Consider the following 19,173-nt stretch of genomic DNA (forward strand, 5'->3'; position numbering starts at 1 on the left):
AAGTGGTCATTTGAGAAATTGCAGTTTTTCACACATCTGCACTGCTTTCAGTTTTCAGCCCATGCTTGACTGCTTGATGTTTCAGAACTTTTTGTTGTTGTTGTTGCTAATTATGGGTAAGGTTATAGCTTAGGGCCAAAAAAATCAATATGGAAGTGGACCGAAACATTGGAGGAGAACCGCAGCCTTAATTATTTCATCAAATATGAATTCTCCCTGAATGTGTTTGTATGAAAAGTATGAAGATGTGCAATGATTGCTGTTTTCAAAAGTTATTTTCAAAAGTTAACCTAAAATAAATTTGCCTTTGCACGGCAATATTAGTCAATTAACAAAACTGATTTCCTGATTTGCTTGGTAAACAGCATACCTTTGTGTATTTTTCTTTCAAAGCCTCCAGAAACTTCTCCTGCAATGAAAACATCACCGACACTTTGTGTGCATGCCGCCTGGAGTACGATGCGTATCACCTCGCTTCTCCTTATTATTAATGACTCCCTCCTATCTGTCTTCAAACCGTCATTCATTATGATCCTGTTAACCGACTGCAGCGCTCGCATTAGGCCTGCAGCCCTCCCGTTGCCATGGCGGCATTTAAAGGCTAACCACTGACATGGTTCAACGAGAGGAAACACAGCAGCACCCCTGTGGAGACTGGATAGCCCCGGACTACGACCACACCGTCTGCTGTGCCTGCAGTAAAATGCTAGGCAGCATATTTAATTGCATGTCTGTCTACTTCTTGACAGATCATTAGTGTCTTTATATGTCTGTAATAATAGGCTATTTGTTATCATTAGGTATGTGGATGATGTGGAATGTTCTCTGGAATGCTGTTAAGTGGGACCAGAAACATTTTGAATGGCAAAAGCCTCAACTAGAGGCTGATTGTTTTTTTTCTTCTTAAAACTTTTGCTGTTGAGTGAAGGGTAGTTTTCTCTCCATAACTGTAATAGTTAGCTGGAACTTTGTCTTCAGCGTCTTGTGTTTGTTGGATTAAATTTATATATATGTGTTCAGAAAGTTTTGATTTGTTGCACCGTTTAATAAAAATAATATATATATATTTTAATCCATTACAGCTGAAAAATGCTACCATCTTTAATGCTCGCAGTTTAACCGTGGCTAACCCAAGACGAGCGTGGTGCAGAGTAAACATTAATATCTTCGAGAGGTAATTAATCACGCGGCAGCAGGTAAAGATTTTCAAGTCGTGTTTCCGTGTAGACGAAGCAGGTGTGGCGCTACACTTGACGTCCTCTGATGCTGTAATGGTTTAATGCTGACCACAGCTACAAATCATCACTCCTGGCGTCATTGTAAAATTAATTGAGTAACCGTGGGTGATGACGTGTCCTCTTTACACTAGCGAGTTCTTTAAAGACCTGGATCGTGTAGCTGCTGTAAATAATTTTTGGCATTTAAGTTCGCAAAGAGCAACAAATGATTTACTGCAGGAGGCCGGCTCGCATAGGGCCTGTAAGTTATCAGACCCATAAAATTATACTGTGTTGACTCCGAGACTGACTTACAAGGACGTGTAATTGAGGAAAGTAGCCAACATGTTCAACAATATGCTCACTTGAACATTTTTTTTTTTTTTTTTTTTTTTTTTTTTAACACAAGCATCCAATTTGATGCTTTCCAACAAAGTAGCTATTTTGTTCTTTTTTTTTTGTTTTGGAATGAATGAAGTGCCTCAATTATGAACTTTGAGCGGCCACACAAGGAGGTTGTTGGGATGGATGGTGTGCAGATGTTCACACAGACAGACATTTAAGATGACAGTCAGAATACAAACACTGACCATATCAAGTTATCCTCAAAGTACAGTAAGCTCACCTGCTCATCTCGGCTCTTCATCCTTAGCTTTTAAACCTAAGCTTGTATTCTTTTGCCTTTTCCAGAATACATTATCTGCTTACTCATGTGTCTAGAGAGCAAAAGGGTCATATTCTAGGGCAGGAGTGTCGAATCCTGGTCCTCGAGGGCCGCAATCCTGCAAGTTTTCCCTCTTCCAACACACCTGAATCAAATGATCAGGATGGTTATCAGGCTTCTGCAGAGCTTGATGATGAGCTGATCATTTGAATCAGGTGTGTTGGAAGAGGGAAACATCTAAAACATGCTGGATTGCGGCCCTCGAGGACCAGAGTTTGACACCCCTGTTCTAGGGTGACCATATTTTGATTACCGAAAACCAGGACGCTCGGCCCGGCCGTGAGGTACTCAAATGATACTCGGACTTTACTCAAAGATGCCTTATAATTTCAATACATTTAAAGCTTGCCTCCTCCAGGACAGGACCAGGACGTTTTCATCACTTTATAAAAAAGAACAACCAGGACAGGACATGAAAACAGGACATGTCCTGGGAAAACAGGACGTTTGGTCACCCTATCATATTCCATTTCCAATTATACTATTCAACTGAAGAAGACGAGGAATGTTGTGGTTACTTTGTTGATCAGTGACCATTAGATCCTGTGCAGAGGATGGTTAAATACAAGACATATACATTTATCATGCAAACTTCAAATTTAGGCTTTAATAGGATTATTATTTCCATGGATTACTGGAACCCTTAAAAACAACATATTTAATGTTACATCTGTGCTTTTCCCTCTACAACACGTCAAACAGTTTGTTGTGAAAAAAGCTCATAGCTGCTTGCTTTGGTGTTTTAGTTTGAAAATTTGGGGATTTTATTTGATTCAATTCGATTGAATACAATTAATATGAGTTCATTTGTCCTGGCTCAAGTGGCATCCACCCAGATCAAAAATGTATTCAAGTACGAGGCTTGTAATGTTGTAATGTGCAGTCAAAACCTGATATATCAGGTCCGTCTGTGCTGTTGAGCTTCACTGTTGTCCAAACCTGTGCGCTGCCATTTGTTTTGACTCAATCCGTACAAAATCGCACTGGTGCTGTGAACACTTATTAAAACTGCAAATCTGTATTAATCCACAGCAGAAACAAATACCCCAAAAAATGGACCCCTTAGTCTTGTTGGGGAACACAAGTGTTAAAGCTGCAGTGCCAAGGTGTTCCAGAAAAACACTTAATGTTTGTGGAAAATACATTTTTCAGTGCTATCTGGAACCCCCACCCCCCCATGTACCTTTTTTTTTTATTCCCAAGCAGCTCTTCCTTCATTGAGTGCTGTATGATAGTTTTCTGGTCACTAACTCACCTTCTTAGCTGCTCTTCTGCACAAATACGTTGCTTTATTCTAACATTTCTTCACATCAGCCAGTGGTTGAGCTGCTTCAGAGCATGTGCCGTTACAAGACTGTCTGAAATCAACGTTCCTCATTATTTATTTTTAACAGCATCGACAAGTAAGAGAGTGAGAGAAGAAGAGAGCAACTTCTGTTTTTCAACTGTGTCCTCACTATCTCCTCTGCAGCTATGTGCCAGCGCCAGACAGAAGAGGTAGAGCATGACAGAGAAGAATGAGAGGGGGTGGATTGGACATCACTCATCAACCACAGGTATTTCTATTAATATCCTCCAATGGTGTCGCTCTCAGCCGAGAGCAGTTGAACGGTGGAGACATGTCAGTCATTGTTTGGTCTGTCTTCCAGTGGGTTTCAGGGAATGCAGGGCACGAGGTGCACCTGGAGGCAAGACATGGATTTGTCTGACACTTTTTAGCTCAAGTACAGTTTTTTATCCAGGCTGAACTGTGTGTGTGTTCTGGCTCAGCTGCACAGCTCTCAGTGAATACTTGACAGAAACTTCTATCCACCGAACCGTTGTCAACCACACATGACCCGAAGAGGCTGTCGTAGCAGGGATTAAGCACTCGCTAAACACCGATGAACTTTTATGTAACCCAGTTGTGTAACTGTTTGTTGTTAATATTTCAAAAAGCACGTTGAAGACAGATATAATATGGAAAGAAACCACCTGTGAGACACCCAGGTAATTAGATTTATTGTTGGGCTGATAGACACTGGAACACAAGTGTCTGGATGGACAGAGTTGAGTCCTTGACAGAGATGTGGAGACGTAAGGGTTGAATCTTTTTCCATTGGTTTTTTAAATTGTTACTCCAGGAAATATATCCCTTTCCCTGGGAAAGCATGTCATTATTTGGGTCTTGACTGTAGCCTTGTAGAAATAAATCTTAATTTCATCAGCTGGTTTATCCTCCTATCAACTACTTACTGACCTCTGAACAAGCTGTGACCCCAGTCTATTTGTCACCTTCAAACGAGGACAGAGACCCTATGGTGATCCAAATTCCATCTGTAGACACGTTGTCGTGTCAGGCTGATGTCAGATAATGACAGACTGTACGCTGGTATGACAGCTCCTGCCTCAGGGTCCGTACATGAGCCTCATCACTGAAATGGCTGGATGGATGATGGATGTTTCTTGAGCTGAAAATCAACAGCCTTTGCCGTCTTGCATTCTTTGGCTGGGTTAGTGAGATAGTAAGAACCTTTATAAAACAGTTTAACAACGAGCACTTCTATAGATCTGAGAGGTTAACAGTATGAATTGGGACAAAGGGATTAAAAAGGAATCCTTTCTATACAAAAAACTTCTTTGTAGCTAACAATTACACTGATGTTTGGCGTAATGTGTAATCCTGAAAACTTGTATCATCAAGTATCAGATTCTAGGAACTATTCAACTGCTATCATGCTCAGTTGCTAAAGTATAATATCCCCAATTTTACCTGGACCCTTTAATTTTGCAGTCAGGTGTCTCTACATGCCCAGCGAATTCTTGTCCATCAAACAAGAACCACATCTTCAGGTGACTCTCCGGCAACATTCACTGAACGAAGGATGCGTCTCACCAGTTAGCAGTGCATGAGATTTGAAGAGAATGACCTCATTGACTTTTAACTTCAGGCTCTGTGCCACAGTTTAGAGGGTTCCTCCATAAAAGCTTCTTAAAAAGAACTGATGTCCTTGTGTGGGAGGTTTAGCACGAGTGTATCTCAAATGTTGGGTCCGTTCCACACTTGCAGCATTTGTAAGTAGTCAAGTGCCTACTTGTGTGACGCAACCGAGTTCCCAAGTGCCCGTTAAAAAAACACAAGTGTGTTTTCACTAAGGCATGCTTCATTAATGAGGACATCCAATAGCTCTCACAATTTCTCTCAGTCCTTGCTTCATTTCAGTTGCGTAGCCGATCCACCTTGGAGCTGCTGCCAACCCCCTAAAAGCCACTGTCTGTCGCATCGGCTATTTCGAGTCAGTGCAGAAATCAGGGATGTTGCTGTTTAATTCTTTTACTTCAATTTTGTATTAGTTCTGCCATCCTACTAGTATTTATTTATTTATTCTGATATTGTATGGTTAGCTGAGTGGATCAAAATGCTTAGTAGTGAGCATTGCAATTAGACAGTTGCACTTTAACGGTAAATATTGAGTTTGAATTAAAATCGAGTTTACTTCAGAGTTCGGACCCGGTATAGGATGGTCGGGTGCTGATGGTGACTTTATTTGGATGCATCACACATCCACACACCCAACCAGAACCCATATCTTTCTAGATCTGTGGCTCCTAATTATAGTGATGTAAGGGCCTATAGTGAGAATGTTACGCTCTTGTAGATTTGCATACAGACAGCTGTGGATCTAATAATGTGTAGCTGTTATTATACTGCTTGTTGTTCCCATGGACCACTCTGGATTGCACATGGACATCTGCGGTAGGGTCCAGATGGACTCTCACGAACTCCGGCGGATGAAGACATTTAGATTACCCGTCCTTGGCGTACTTGCAGACATGATAAATATAACACCGGCCTTATGGTAGTGCACAGAGCTGTGCTTTAGGGGGGATTACAATGGCCTTGGAACCTTCGAAATACAGAGACACTGACTTAATCTGCATGAACCTGGTCTTTATTTCCCTTCATTATGAAAATGGTTTACATCAATTAGGCAACTGGCATGCTAAACCTGGACCTGTCTAGACACTTGGGCTGGTTACAGTTGCCTCTGTCAGCATGCATTCTCTCATAGATATGTAGCAGCAGTGTTACTACCACATGCTACAGCAAGAAGATGGTCACTTACGTCCTAAAACAGAGGCCTATGTCACCTACAAAACCACATCCTCAATAGGTAAGGCTCAGCTGGTAGTAAAAGGGAGCTGCTGCAGCAATGTATACACTCGAACGTGAGTCACCTTATGAAAGCCACAGTTCAAAAAATTGCTTTGGAATACCATAAAATTGAATGCATGCAATATATTTTTTGCTCTTTTTAGGAGAAGTGCAGTTTGGTTTACAACAGCCTAACATAACCTTACACATTACACCTGTAGCTGCCCTTGGCATCAATAACACAGCAGTGGAGTTCGATTGGTACTCAGTCTCATCTTTATTTCACCTACACACCGTGAAACTAAAACATACAATTTCATTTTTTATTTTATTTTTTATTTTTATTGTTTATTGACAGGGCAATGTAATTACATTATGCTCAAGAGCAAGGATGCTTGTACCAGACTGTAGCTGTTGAGCTAATTTCCATCTGTTTCCATTCATTCATTTGTTACAACAAAGTTACAATGGGATCAGACGAGCAGAGCATGTAAATTACAATTTTGCATTCTACTTAAATCATTATACAAAGTGTGAATGGTCAGTAAAATCATAGCAAACAATTACCTCGTTTCGCCTGCCAAGGGTGCACATTTATGATGGGCGACAGGTTTGCCTCCGTTTGCTCACTTCTCTTGATCAAGTACACATACAATCAATGATCAAACACAAATACAATCAATGCGCATAAAAGAAAAAAAAAAATAAATTAAACCCATCAAAAGGTTATTTGTTGCCACATACTGAAACTTTCCACACGTACACAATGAACTGCTGGATTCAATCAATGAACGTTGTCATGTGACGACACACCGGGCCTTTATACCAGATCCGGTGTGCGCTGCTCAACCCCGGAACATGAATACACAAACAACAAATGCCAGTGGCCACTTACAACACCGACCGCAGCAATGGTTAAAACAACAACAGCAATAATGGCGGTAAATAAAAAAGACTGCTGGTATCTGCATGTATTGTCCAAATCCAGGTATTGGATTAAAACTGAAAAACATGGATCAGAATTAAATGAATCAAACTTGTCTCTTAGTGCGCCCATGTTCCCAGGCCTTTACCTCACTGTTTCCGTAATCAGTGGTCGGTGTACATATTGTCCTGCATCGTCCCCTGTCTTTTGTCAGTTCATCCTGTTCGCTGCCCTCCTGTTTTGTCTCATGTTTAGTCTCCTGTTCTGCTACCTGGTATGTTTCAGCCTGACTTTTTCCCAGTGCTCCATGTACTCCTAGTGTTCATCAGGTTGTTGTTTTCCCCCCTCTCCCCTGCCTGCTTTTGTTAAAACCAATCCATTGACTTTTGCTTAAAGTTTTTGTTACATCTGCCTGTCGGTGGTGTCGGGTCCTTATCTGAACACCCTCTGTGACAATAAGGCTTTGTTAGGTCTTACTGAATGGAAAGTTACCATTTACAGACCGATGTTGAAACTCTTCCCATAGTCAGCACCACTTTAACAAACAGTTTATATACAATGCCAGCTCCATCCAACAAATTGGCAACAACAGTTAAACCATTGCGCATGACATCATGAATGAACAATGTAGGTCATGTAACAATTTAGGAACTGAGGAGGTAGTGTAAATAACACAGTGCTCACCTGTGTCATGTCCTGTTTAGCTCTTCTGACCTCATCCTAACCAGCAAGTGCAGAACGCTGGTGTCCCCAGTTGCACTGCTGCACTCTTTACTTATTACAGTATCAACCTAAAGCAGACAAAAAATGCTCTGTGCATGGGAAAAAAAAAGGCGTTGTGCACAAAAATGCCACCAGCCCCAAACTGTGCCATCTGTCAGTTCAAAAAAAGCTACGAGTCCGTGCCAAGTTTTGGGATGCTGTTTAGTGGCTGAGCATGCTCTGCATCCCTCAACAACAAACAGAGGAGTAAACAGACTATAGCCCCCTTTAGCTGGACTCAAATTCATGTACAACAGTGACAACTTGCGTGACAGTTCATGTGCTTAAAAGCAAAACATCTTCTTCTTTCTGTCCAAAGTGCTGACTAAACAGTATGCCAGGCCTGACATTACATGCATGTTAAATGCGTGTAATGCTGTAAATGAACATAACAGCTGGAGACATTTTTCAGTGCTTTGATCTGGATCTATTCACAACGACTTCTCGTAGGGACCGAGGCTGGAGTTCAAGCTAGACTATAATGTAACTGGTGAATAATTCAGTGACGATAGATTGAAAACTAAGGAAAATCCACAAGCTACATGTTATATGTGCCCACAGTGTTTGCTTGATCGCATGGACGCTACAGCACAAGGATGCATTGAAACATCAATAATTCAATAGTAGTTTAAAAGCTTCTAGTCTCACACAGCCATCTCCACATGACTGTGTCAGCACAGGAGAATGGTCTGACTGCTCCTCCTCATCATTCTGCTACGGGCTGAAATGCTATTGGCTTATTTGTACTTCTTTAAACCAATCACAGTCGTCTTGGGCAGCACTAAGCCCATGATGCAGTGACATTGTCCCTGCAAAACAGTGATGGAGGAAGAAGCTCTTAATAAATGAATAAAGTTAATGAGTGATGAGAGAGTTAGACACTGACGGGCAAAACCACAGCTAAAATATTGGTAAATGTCATATTTCTGAACTCAAAACAACACTTCAAAGACGTTGTTTTTCTCTTATTTTCTAGTGAGGAGGCAGCTTCTCGCTAATGAGTTCGCCATGACACCTTGATAAGCTAACTGTTTTCCCTCTGACTCGTTGAGGTTCTTTGCACACCCAGCGAGTGAAAAATCACCTTTTGCTTATTGTTTTGATTGCGCTTTTCAAACGGGACTAACTCTAAATGACGTTTTAATCCCATGACACTGTGTTTACTTGTCTAGGACAGCTACAGGAGTGTATTGGATTACTATGGTGAGCAGCAATCTAGCTGTCGAGGCTTTTTTATTAATTATAGCACATTTTCAAGGTGGCCCCTGCTAAACGTTTCAACTAAAAGTAGTCAGATAGTAAAAGGAAAAAGTAGGACTTTGACATGGGTTGCTTCCTGAGCTCTTTACACTCGTTGAATTTGATGGGAAAACTGCTCAACAGCACCACCCACTGGCTAACCAGCCACGGCCGTCATACTGTACAAGAGCTATCAGCAAAAGAGAAAAAACTTTCTGAAACTTTGACACCGCTGTAAATAATTTTTATAGTGCTTCAATAACAATTCAAGAAGGCGTGATGTAGGAATTCTTGCTATACCAGCCGCTGAACGTATACTTAATAAAATATGATCTTCACCCAGCAGCCTTTTCAGATGCACAAAAGAGCAACGGAACACAAGGAAGGCAGTACATGTGTTTGTGGTAGACGTGTGGGTGTGAGTCTATAAAAGACAAGTATGAAAAGAGAAGGGAAGAGTTAATGTATGTTGGGTATGGCGCAAATCACTACACGGCTATAGTTACAGCGCGCCTCGGGCTGTTACTTGGCTGAATCCATATTGTTAGAGCTGTCAGTCACGGAGGGAGCGTGCATGCCAAGAGGCAGAAGCCAGGCCTCCTAAATAAAGATGGATGTTTTCTTGGCGTGCGTCCCAACGGCGGCTTTAAGCTGGTGTATTCCCTCTCACCTGGAGACCAACAGGATTAGGTCAGTGCCAAACAGGCTTTACGTGATCTGTTTGGAAAATACAGCGAGATAAGGAACACATCTATCAAACATTATTATTTTTTTCATAGTGAGTTGGTTATCTGCTCATCAATGTGTTCCACTGTAATGCTTGAAAATAGTGTTTAAACGGGTGTTGCATGATGTTTTTCATCGCTGCATTTGTGTAAAAAGATAAGTTGCACCCAGCAAACTGTTAAATGTTATAAATGGACCGCAGGATTATCAATTATAAAAACACGCACTCGCCCACTGGAAGGTAATAATTAACAGCAAGCCATTAGTATTTTTGACAAGTGCTATTTTGAAATGGCTCCGACTGACACCTCTTACATTCTAGAAACTCCCCAAATGTTTTGACATGCATAAGCTCTACCCAAGAGCTTCGCGGAATATTCACTACGCTCCGCCATGAGAGCACTACATCACGACTTGTTAATGCCTGTCTCATATTGACAATCACTCTCTCGCCCTGTCTCTGCGTCTTTCTCTCCGCTGCTCCTCTGCCTGCAGAACATGAAAGGCGCATGCTGCAGGTGCTGTTTGACAAGTGCAACTAGTCCAAGCTATTCGTCGCTCAATGTGTTTTTACAAGATCACAAATCTCCCTTAAGCTCTCCTGTTTAGGTTTGTGTGTGTGTGTGTGGTTAAGTCACTGTGCAGCCATGGGTGGATGTGTGCATGACTCAGTGAAGATTGCTCACTGACTTTCAAAAAAATACAAAACAAACAAAACAAAAAAAAAAAACCCTGCATTGAGTTTGATCAGCAAATCGGCTAAACCCGGGGGTCAGAGGGTTCGTAGGAATAAGACATCACAACAAATCAGTGACACACAACCTGGCAAGTGGTTCTACAAATGATTTTTGTTGCATTTGTGTTTGTTCTGATTTAAATGGCAACTGCAAAGACGTAAACATGAGTAATATGAAGCTGGGTGTGGAGTACATGATGCAGCATTCAGCAAACAGTCATATCTGTAATTACAAACTTTGTATTCAACTCGTAAAGTTTTTAGTGAAATACATAAACGATAGACTGATTAAACCAAAAGGAAAACATAAACAGACCTGATGTTTAGTGTCTGGAGCTGCTCTGTGCGTAACTCTGAATGTTCCTACTGGTGCTGCAGTGTGCACATTATATGCATCAGTACACTACATACGTTTGCTTGACAGAAGGTTAGCCAGGAGACAATTGTCAACAAAGAGCCCCGCTTTGGCCATTTGTATAAGCGTTTGTTTTTGCAGCTGGACAGCTGCAGTGTAACTTAACCTCTATGCACCTGGAATCCTTCACCAATTCCAGGATCCAGGATTCCAGTTCAACCATGTAGTCCCTTGGGAGACCAGGCACTTTGGGCATACACAGATATTGTGATGTCAAGCCACAAGTTGGAGCAAACATTTCAGACATGCAGGTCACTAAAAAAATTCAAATGATTGTGGGAGCAATAAAATCTTATCAGACGACTTTGGCCCTACGTCAGCTGGTGGGGAATGTCCCTGCATTCAGTGATTTATATCTCCTAAGGAAAGACATTTTTATAGAGCTGCTCTGATTTACATAACGTCACATCTCTCTTTCCCTGTTAGATATCGCTGACTGCAGAGCATCTGGGAAGAGATCCAGTCGGAAACGTCGTCACACAGAAGTTAACCGTTACTTCTGTGTCATCCCCGTGACTAGTCTATACTCCTGTGTTTGATAAAGCAGTAACTGTAATTCGCGACACGTGAATGTACAGCACATTATGCCATGAACCTCTAATAAAAGCTGTATTAGTTGGGAGCTTCAGTCATCAACAAATATTAAAGATTGTGTCTAAAGGTAATACTCTACTTGTCAGTCAACACTTGGTCAGTATACGGTGCTTGCACAATGGTTCAATGGTTAAGAATCTTGATTTCGGGAGTAAAGAACTGACCTTTGTCAACTTAGACATTTCAGGTCCTTCCTCAAAAAAAGAGTATGCTGAGTTTAAACATGGATTGCGAGGCGGCCGGACTGAAACTCATCACTGGTGTCCATTTATGTTCCTCTCCACATACTTACAGGAATTCAGCCAACAGAGAGGACATGGAGACATGCTAGTGTGCAGTCCTGCAGCTAGCCAGCATCAGACCCGTGATCATGATGTGATGCGTAGGTCGAATCCTAATTGGCTGAAAGGTCAGGTCACACTAGACAGGGTAAAGGGTTGTCTGTGTTTTAAACTACAGCCTCTGACTGCTGAAACAACACAACTCAGTTTCACTCCACTACATTACACTGTAGTTGGCTTTCCACTGCAGGAACTACGGGCTGATGTGAGCTGGTGTGAACATTTACAGGGACAGTTGGCTGTTTCATTCTTTCTGTTTCTTCCACTGTGATGTTAACTCTGCATGCACCAAAACAACAACAGATGGTAGATATTTCATGTAGCTCCAGTTCTTTGAACACATAGGAAATAGAACAATGGAGGGTTTGTTATGTTGCCTTATCTGTTACTATTTGGTGAGTTACTATATGGTGAAAATGTTGATGGTGGTGATAGGTAAGACTGCTACTTGACAAGGACACTGAGCGACAAGGCCAGGGAATAGTTTACTTCTTCTCCTGCAAAAGGGCATTTAAAGAGACTACTGGTGGTCTCAACATGGACAGAGGTTCAGGCCAGACCACTTTAAAATGGTCTTAAAGATCCTGCAGTGGAAAACGTCTATAAGACCTCTGTTTTTCTGCTGCAGAGGTTAAAGTAAAGGGACCAAAAACAGCGCACACACACCAACAACAGTCACTTCCAGTCATTCCATATGATGGAATATATATTTTTGACGCCTCCAGCTAGTGGCAGCAACATTAACAAGAATAAAAAGAATGCAGTCGCCTCTTCGCTCAATTTGCGGCTCAGGTAGCCTTCTTACGAACATCCCCAGTTAACTAGGCTCAGATATTTAGACTTCTACTGTCATCTTCAAGAAAATCTAGCACAACATTGATTCATTTATTTTCATTATTTTATCATTTTTGTCTGTTATAAATCTGTTTTCTGTTTGGTAGTGGTGGAAAAGTTGCTCCACTTGCTGGCCTTCAAATCAAAAAACAGGAGAATATTCTGAAGTGGGACAGGTTGACAGAAAAAACAATTTTTTGGTGTCTGCTTTTGAAAACACAGTAAGTGTATCAGGAGCACTTCCTTCCATTTGGAGCATTCCTGGCTAAATGCAGAGTAAAACTAAAGCAAAGCAATGCCCAGTTATGAACAACACAGTTTAAAATCAGTCTTTTGACTCATCAAACACATACTTCTATCTTCTAAAATTAAAAATAGCTGTACTCCCTTTCGATGTACCAGTGCTCTGGTCTTGTGCACGTTGGCATCTGGAGAGAGCATTAAGAGCACCACAATGGAAAAGGACCATCATTAGTGATGCAGGGTAAGACATGTGCTTTAATATCTATTATTATTTTTTTTACAGGCGAAGATCTCTGCTTTTCCTGCTACAGTAGTTCTGGTTTTTAAAGTCCACTTCTGCCCAAACACAGTAAATGAATGAAGAACTAGTTACGCACACTTAAAATGCATAACTTCTTTTTTTAGAACGCCTTAAAGAAAACCCCTGAAAACAACAGCGAGTGAGATGACGCAGCCAGACGACGTTCAGCAGCACTTACACAGAACATCCCTAAATGAACTTGAACCTGAGCCAGCTGTGATATAATTATAGGGCACAAAGGCGTATAGGTGTACACAGGTAAACGGTAGTAAAGGAAAACAGGTATTTAAAATCTATATTTAGAATCTTTATGCAATGTTGTGTACAAGGCGGCGTGCAGACATTTTGGCATTTTTAATAAAGCACATAAAAACATGTTTGCTTGGGTTTTTTTAAAAGTTTAGGAGAACTGTAGTCTCTGCCCGACTGCAAAGCGCATTCATGTTTTTCAGGCAAGTTGAATTGACCAGTTAAGATGACACTCACGTTAAGACTAAACTGCATTTAAAAACGTCTTCACATCGCTTCACCGGTAATTGGAATGACAAGCTCAATGAGCTGTTGCCCTGGTGTCAGTTCGTCTTTCACCCTCGAGCTACAGCTGCTGGAAAAATGTGCTGCCGCTCAATGTACGGAGTCTTGCAACCAAAAACAAAACTGTCTACAGAGAAAACCAAAAAGTAATTGTTGAAAAGTGCTGGTAGACGTACAGAAACATGAGCAAAAATTAAAAGAATGCTGGCGAATAACAATGAGGAGCACACAGGGCCTACCGTTCGTGTCAGCACAAGCCTTATATCCCACAGGTTTTACTGGAAGGCAGGCCTCTGGCACATTTTACCTTTCACCTCCCATGATGCTCTGTCACTGGGTACCAGGTAATCATGCAGCTGACTGGGCTGACACATCGTAATTAATTGGTATGCTCTCATCACGCGGCATGATTGAAAGATTTCTCGCCCACACACAACAGAAGCAGCATCAGTCTAATAAATCAAAGAGGGGAAGCGTTCGTTTGAAGGGAAACGGTAAAGATGCTTAGTTAGTTTGAAGGAATGTGTCATGTGGAAGAATTAATGTTTCAGCTCAAAGTTTAGAACTTTATTTTAACTTGCTGTTTTGTAAACTGCTACATGAAGTGTTAACACTATTGAACTACTTTTGCCTACAGAGTGACAGTTTTAAAGGTGTAATATGCAAGACTTTGAACATACGAGGTAAGTCAGAAAAGTTCCAGGACTGGTGTCACAAAAGATATATTTCAAACTACAATCTATGAGTTTTCCCCTTCAGACGATCAACCAGCTCGTCTACATAGAGATCCTGCGGCGTTTGCTTCGTTCGAGAAGAGGTGAGAGTTGTGGCAGGACAAGTGGTGGCTGCTTCACCATGACAACCTGCTCACAATGCCCTGAGCATCCCACAGTTCCTGGCTGAGAAGAACATCTCCATGCTGGAGCAACCTCCCTACTCACCCCACCTGGGATTGTTTCCTCTTCCCCAAGCTCAAGGGGGTCATCAAGGGGATCCGTTTAGAAGACGACATCAAGATGGCTGTGACGACAGAACTGGGATTCCTTCAAAGGGGAAAACTTGTAGTTTGCTGTTTGGATTTGAAATATATCTTTTGTGACACCAGTCCTGAAGCTTTTCTGACACACCTCGTATCTATATGCAACAGATAACTATGTGGTCACACTCTCATTGTGTGTGTGCGGTTTTGAGATTTTCTGTTTTATGTTGTTATAATTAATTATGTTTCGAGCCATTGAATCTGAATCTGTATTTTTCCACTGAGCCTGTGATTCTGGTTTGTATTTTCCTACTGAGCACAGTATACGTCCTTGAAGATAGTATGCCCGGATGAGAACTGGTTCACACACCAGGAGACAGCGGAAACTCCTCTCTTCTATCAGATAGGATTGTTACTTTGGCTACACGCCGTACCAACAACATCCACACATGTTGCTTCCCAATTTTCAAGGACGTGGACAGAGCACGGAAGAGGTATGCCTGTCCACGCCATTGGTAGCGTACAAGTCCAACCTCTGTTCAGGGCAGTCCCAGCCCAAGAAGATATCTGTAACCTGAACCCAGAAAAACTCACTTCAGCTGGACATGAGATTACTCTCTGTCCCTCTGAATTCCAGCGCTGCCTCACTTTACCTAAATAAATTCTACATCTGAGAACTGAAGATTTCTCTGGTTTATTCTTCCAACTAAATAATCGGGTCTAACAATGTCACGGCAGCCCATCTGGCCATGTGTGCATGTTAGTGCGTGTGAGCCCTTCCCTTTGAAACCAGGAGCCTTCCCTATAAATACACTGAGCGTGCGCTCCCACACTTGGACAAAGCAAAAGTGCATTCCAGCTTTAAGCCAGCACCCCAAAAATCACTGTAAAATTTAAAACGCAGCATTTTATTACCTAATCTTTCTGGACTCATTTCATTTAAGTTCAGTGTGTCTCACTCCATTCTTTTTGTGTTTGTTTCCACAGACAGTCGGCTCCAGTTCAACCACAAGCCGACCCTGTCCTACTCCAACAGATTGTGGAAACAGCACAAAAGACATGAGTTGGAGAAGCAGAGGCAGGTGAAGATACTTTGATGAGAACATGTTGCGACCATTCAGGGTATTTTACAACGCTAGTGTGATTTAACGGTTGTGGCTTGATTATTTTTTGTTTGCTCTTGTGCGCACTGGTTGTAAATGAAAGTGAAGGGAGGTGGAAGCCAACTCGCCGTTTGTTCAGGCTGCTGGTGTTCTTCCGACATCCAATGGTTTTGAATGTTGCATAAAGAATAATGTAATCTAACTTCACCTGATAAGAACAAATGAAAAATCTGTTTATTTCAGTTGTATTTGATTTCAACAAGGAAAACAAGACAGTGGCCTGTCAGTCTTCAAATTATATAAACTATAGAGGGCTATCATCAAAAGTTATGACTGACAGAGAAACGTGTACGTACACAGTCATCTGATGTATGAAGCTGTGTGTACACCAAATATCCATCACTATGGAAATTGGTGCACGTAAACCATTTCCATTCCCGCAGGGAGCAGGAAGCACATGTGGCAATGGCATCAATCAGCCCCGCTTCCTATGTTCCACCACTTGTTCCATGTTCCACAAATCTACCTGTTAGTCATCAATACTGCATGTCAGAAAGGTGATTCATTATTTCATGCTGCTCGCAGTGAAACAGATGTAACGAGGACACGACCATAAAAGAGAAAAAGCTTTAAAATAACAATGAAAAAAAAGAAAAAAAGATTACATAAAAGCAACTGATTGACATTTGAACTATGCTAAATCCATCTGTGTTAGTTTCCTTAAGGGCTGTTGACACTCCTTTTAGGGAATGATATTTAATAACTAAAGCAGAAGCAGGGATTCTGAGAAAAAGTGAACTGAAGTGGGTAAATTATTTTACCTGCTGCGCAAAATAATTCCAGGAATAGATGCCAGAGACTGATTGTATATGACAGGGAAGGGAGTGTAATCCTCCTGTAAGCATTCCCATAGGGCCGGCCTCGCTCTAAATGTATTTTAAAGCTATCACTGCTGCCTTGGGAACACACAGGGTGCTGTACACTTGTCAGATAATCCATTATTTCTTTGTCAAGCCCATTTACCTCCGTTTGTCATGTGAGATAATATCCGTTGAGAGATGGGTTTTTATGGGCGGTGGGTGGGGGGCGGGGATGGAGCTGCATTGGTCACCCCGACACCGCCCGTCTCCATTATGACAGGTGCACAGTTGACCTTTCTCTGCACAATTTGGGATCAGATTGCGCCGTTCCAGCTTGCTGTATCTTTGCACTATGTGTTTAACCCTGTTAAACGGCTCTATCACGTTCATGGCAATCCAGGTTTTGCGTTACACCAACTGCAGCAGATATACAATGGCATCCTTGACTTGGAGATTAGGAAGTGGTTGTAGCAATTTACCTCGAGCTCATTTTGTTCATACGGCACAAGGCAGCCTTTTTTGTGCGAGTCTGTGGTTCACCAATATTAATGTATGCCGACAAATTATAAACTTACAGTACAGACACTGTTCCCGTTTCTTTAAAATACCTACTTAAAGCGCAGCGTTCCCTCAAATTAAAAGCAAAAATGATCAACTTAACGACCTCAGGCTGAGCTGACAAAAGATACAGCCATGTGCTAATAGTTTCCGTCACTCTAGGACTCCTTCTAGGACTGTCCTTGACTGTTAACAAAACTGGTGTGGCAACAGCCAAGCAGGGCTATTTAATTAGGAGTCCATTTCATGGCCGTCTGACATGCTGATAAAACGCTCCAAACAAATAGCCAGAGTGTCTCCAGCAGCCTGACTGTGTAATTGAGGCTTTTTTTTTTTTTTTTTTGAATGCAGCCCCACTTGGCAAAGGCACACATAGTCTTTCTCTCTCGCACACACACACACACAAACACACACACAAACACACAGCGAAATATACTTGGGATAACACAAATATTCCTACGTTTTGAAAGAGAACATCCAGCTGATTCATCTTCAAGTACATTTGTTTCAGCCTCAGTTTTTTCCGTAAGAGGTTCTTACATTACATTTGAAGAAGAAAATCAATCTCTGAATGTCCTCTGGTGCAAAGCTGGTGTCAGCCAAGGTTTTCTCTCAAAAGCTGAAGTCATGAATTTAACCGTTGGGAGTTTTGGCAAAGCTCTTAAAGGGCTGCTGTCTTGACCTTAGGTATTGTTTGGACACTGTGACTATCAAAAGCTAATCTGCTGCCTATTTGCTATATGACTACTACTAGGACTAGATGCTGTGTTGTATTTACTACCTTACACATGCAAAAGTTTAAAGACCAAAAGTGCATCCGGTTTTACGAAGCTGCTTAAGTAATGACACGTGTCAGTAATTTCACGGGCCAGATGTATCGCTTAAGGGGAGCAGCATTAATCCCTTTGAAGTGACCAAGCCTTTGCATTTTTAACATTTTTTGGAGCATCCAGAGAATGCTATGGCTTCACACAACTCACTGTCATGTCTCTGACAGCACTGTGACCGCTGTACCTTTCCACCAGAACCCCAGCTGCACAGATTCCCCAGTGAGTGCTGCTGAGTGGCAGCTGAAGTGGCAGTCGTCTTTCACAGATGTTACTTACATTTCCTGCAGGTCTACAGATTTACATTTAGAAACAGAGGAAAAGAAATTTCAAAACAAGAAAAGGTTCCCATTCTGAAATATATAGGTCTATATATTATCAGGATTTAAGGACTTACACACCCATAGTCCTCCCACACCAGTGTTTTTAGCTTTTCGCCGTTCCGTCTGTCTGTCTGTCTGTCTGAGCGTCCCTCCCTTCATTTGACCTGTTACAGTGGGAATGTTTTTTTTTTTATCATACTTATTGGACCGTGAAGTTTGGTTACCTTACACAATTTTCAAATTGCTTCATTCAAGTTTAAGCATAATAAGAAAAAACGCCTATTTGGATGTGTGTCTTTTAGTTGTTAAGCGTCTTCCCATTTTCTTCGAAACATTCTCGTTACTTATGATAAAGGATGAATGTTCTGTCACAGCCCATGTTCTACTTGCAAGTCTTCGTTGAATCTGCTAGACAGTGAATAATAACCTTTAGATTTAGTGTATACATGTCTATTTGTAAATCAACTGAAACATGGACTGAGCTCAGTTCAGGGTTGCTGACGTGAGGGAAGTACTTAAACATGGTATTCATTTGCTAACAGCCACAGAGGTCCATCTTTACTGTTTATCCTTTAATATCTGTAAGTGGCAGCCAGTTGGTAGCTGGTTTATTGTTTCATGCGATCCTCTAGGTACTAATCACTGACATATTAAGGAAAACTTAGCTGCTCACCTGGTGCATAATCCATTAAAGTTTCTCCATCTGTGGGTACTGCTCGGCCCATAGACAGCAAATTGTGATGCCACTATGAAAATAAAACACTTTTTTTTAGAGGTAGAAGGTTTTAATAAAAGAT

The sequence above is a fragment of the Stegastes partitus genome, unplaced genomic scaffold (assembly GCF_000690725.1).
Source record: "Stegastes partitus isolate 25-593 unplaced genomic scaffold, Stegastes_partitus-1.0.2 Scaffold733, whole genome shotgun sequence".
Taxonomy (NCBI): Eukaryota; Metazoa; Chordata; class Actinopteri; family Pomacentridae; genus Stegastes; species Stegastes partitus.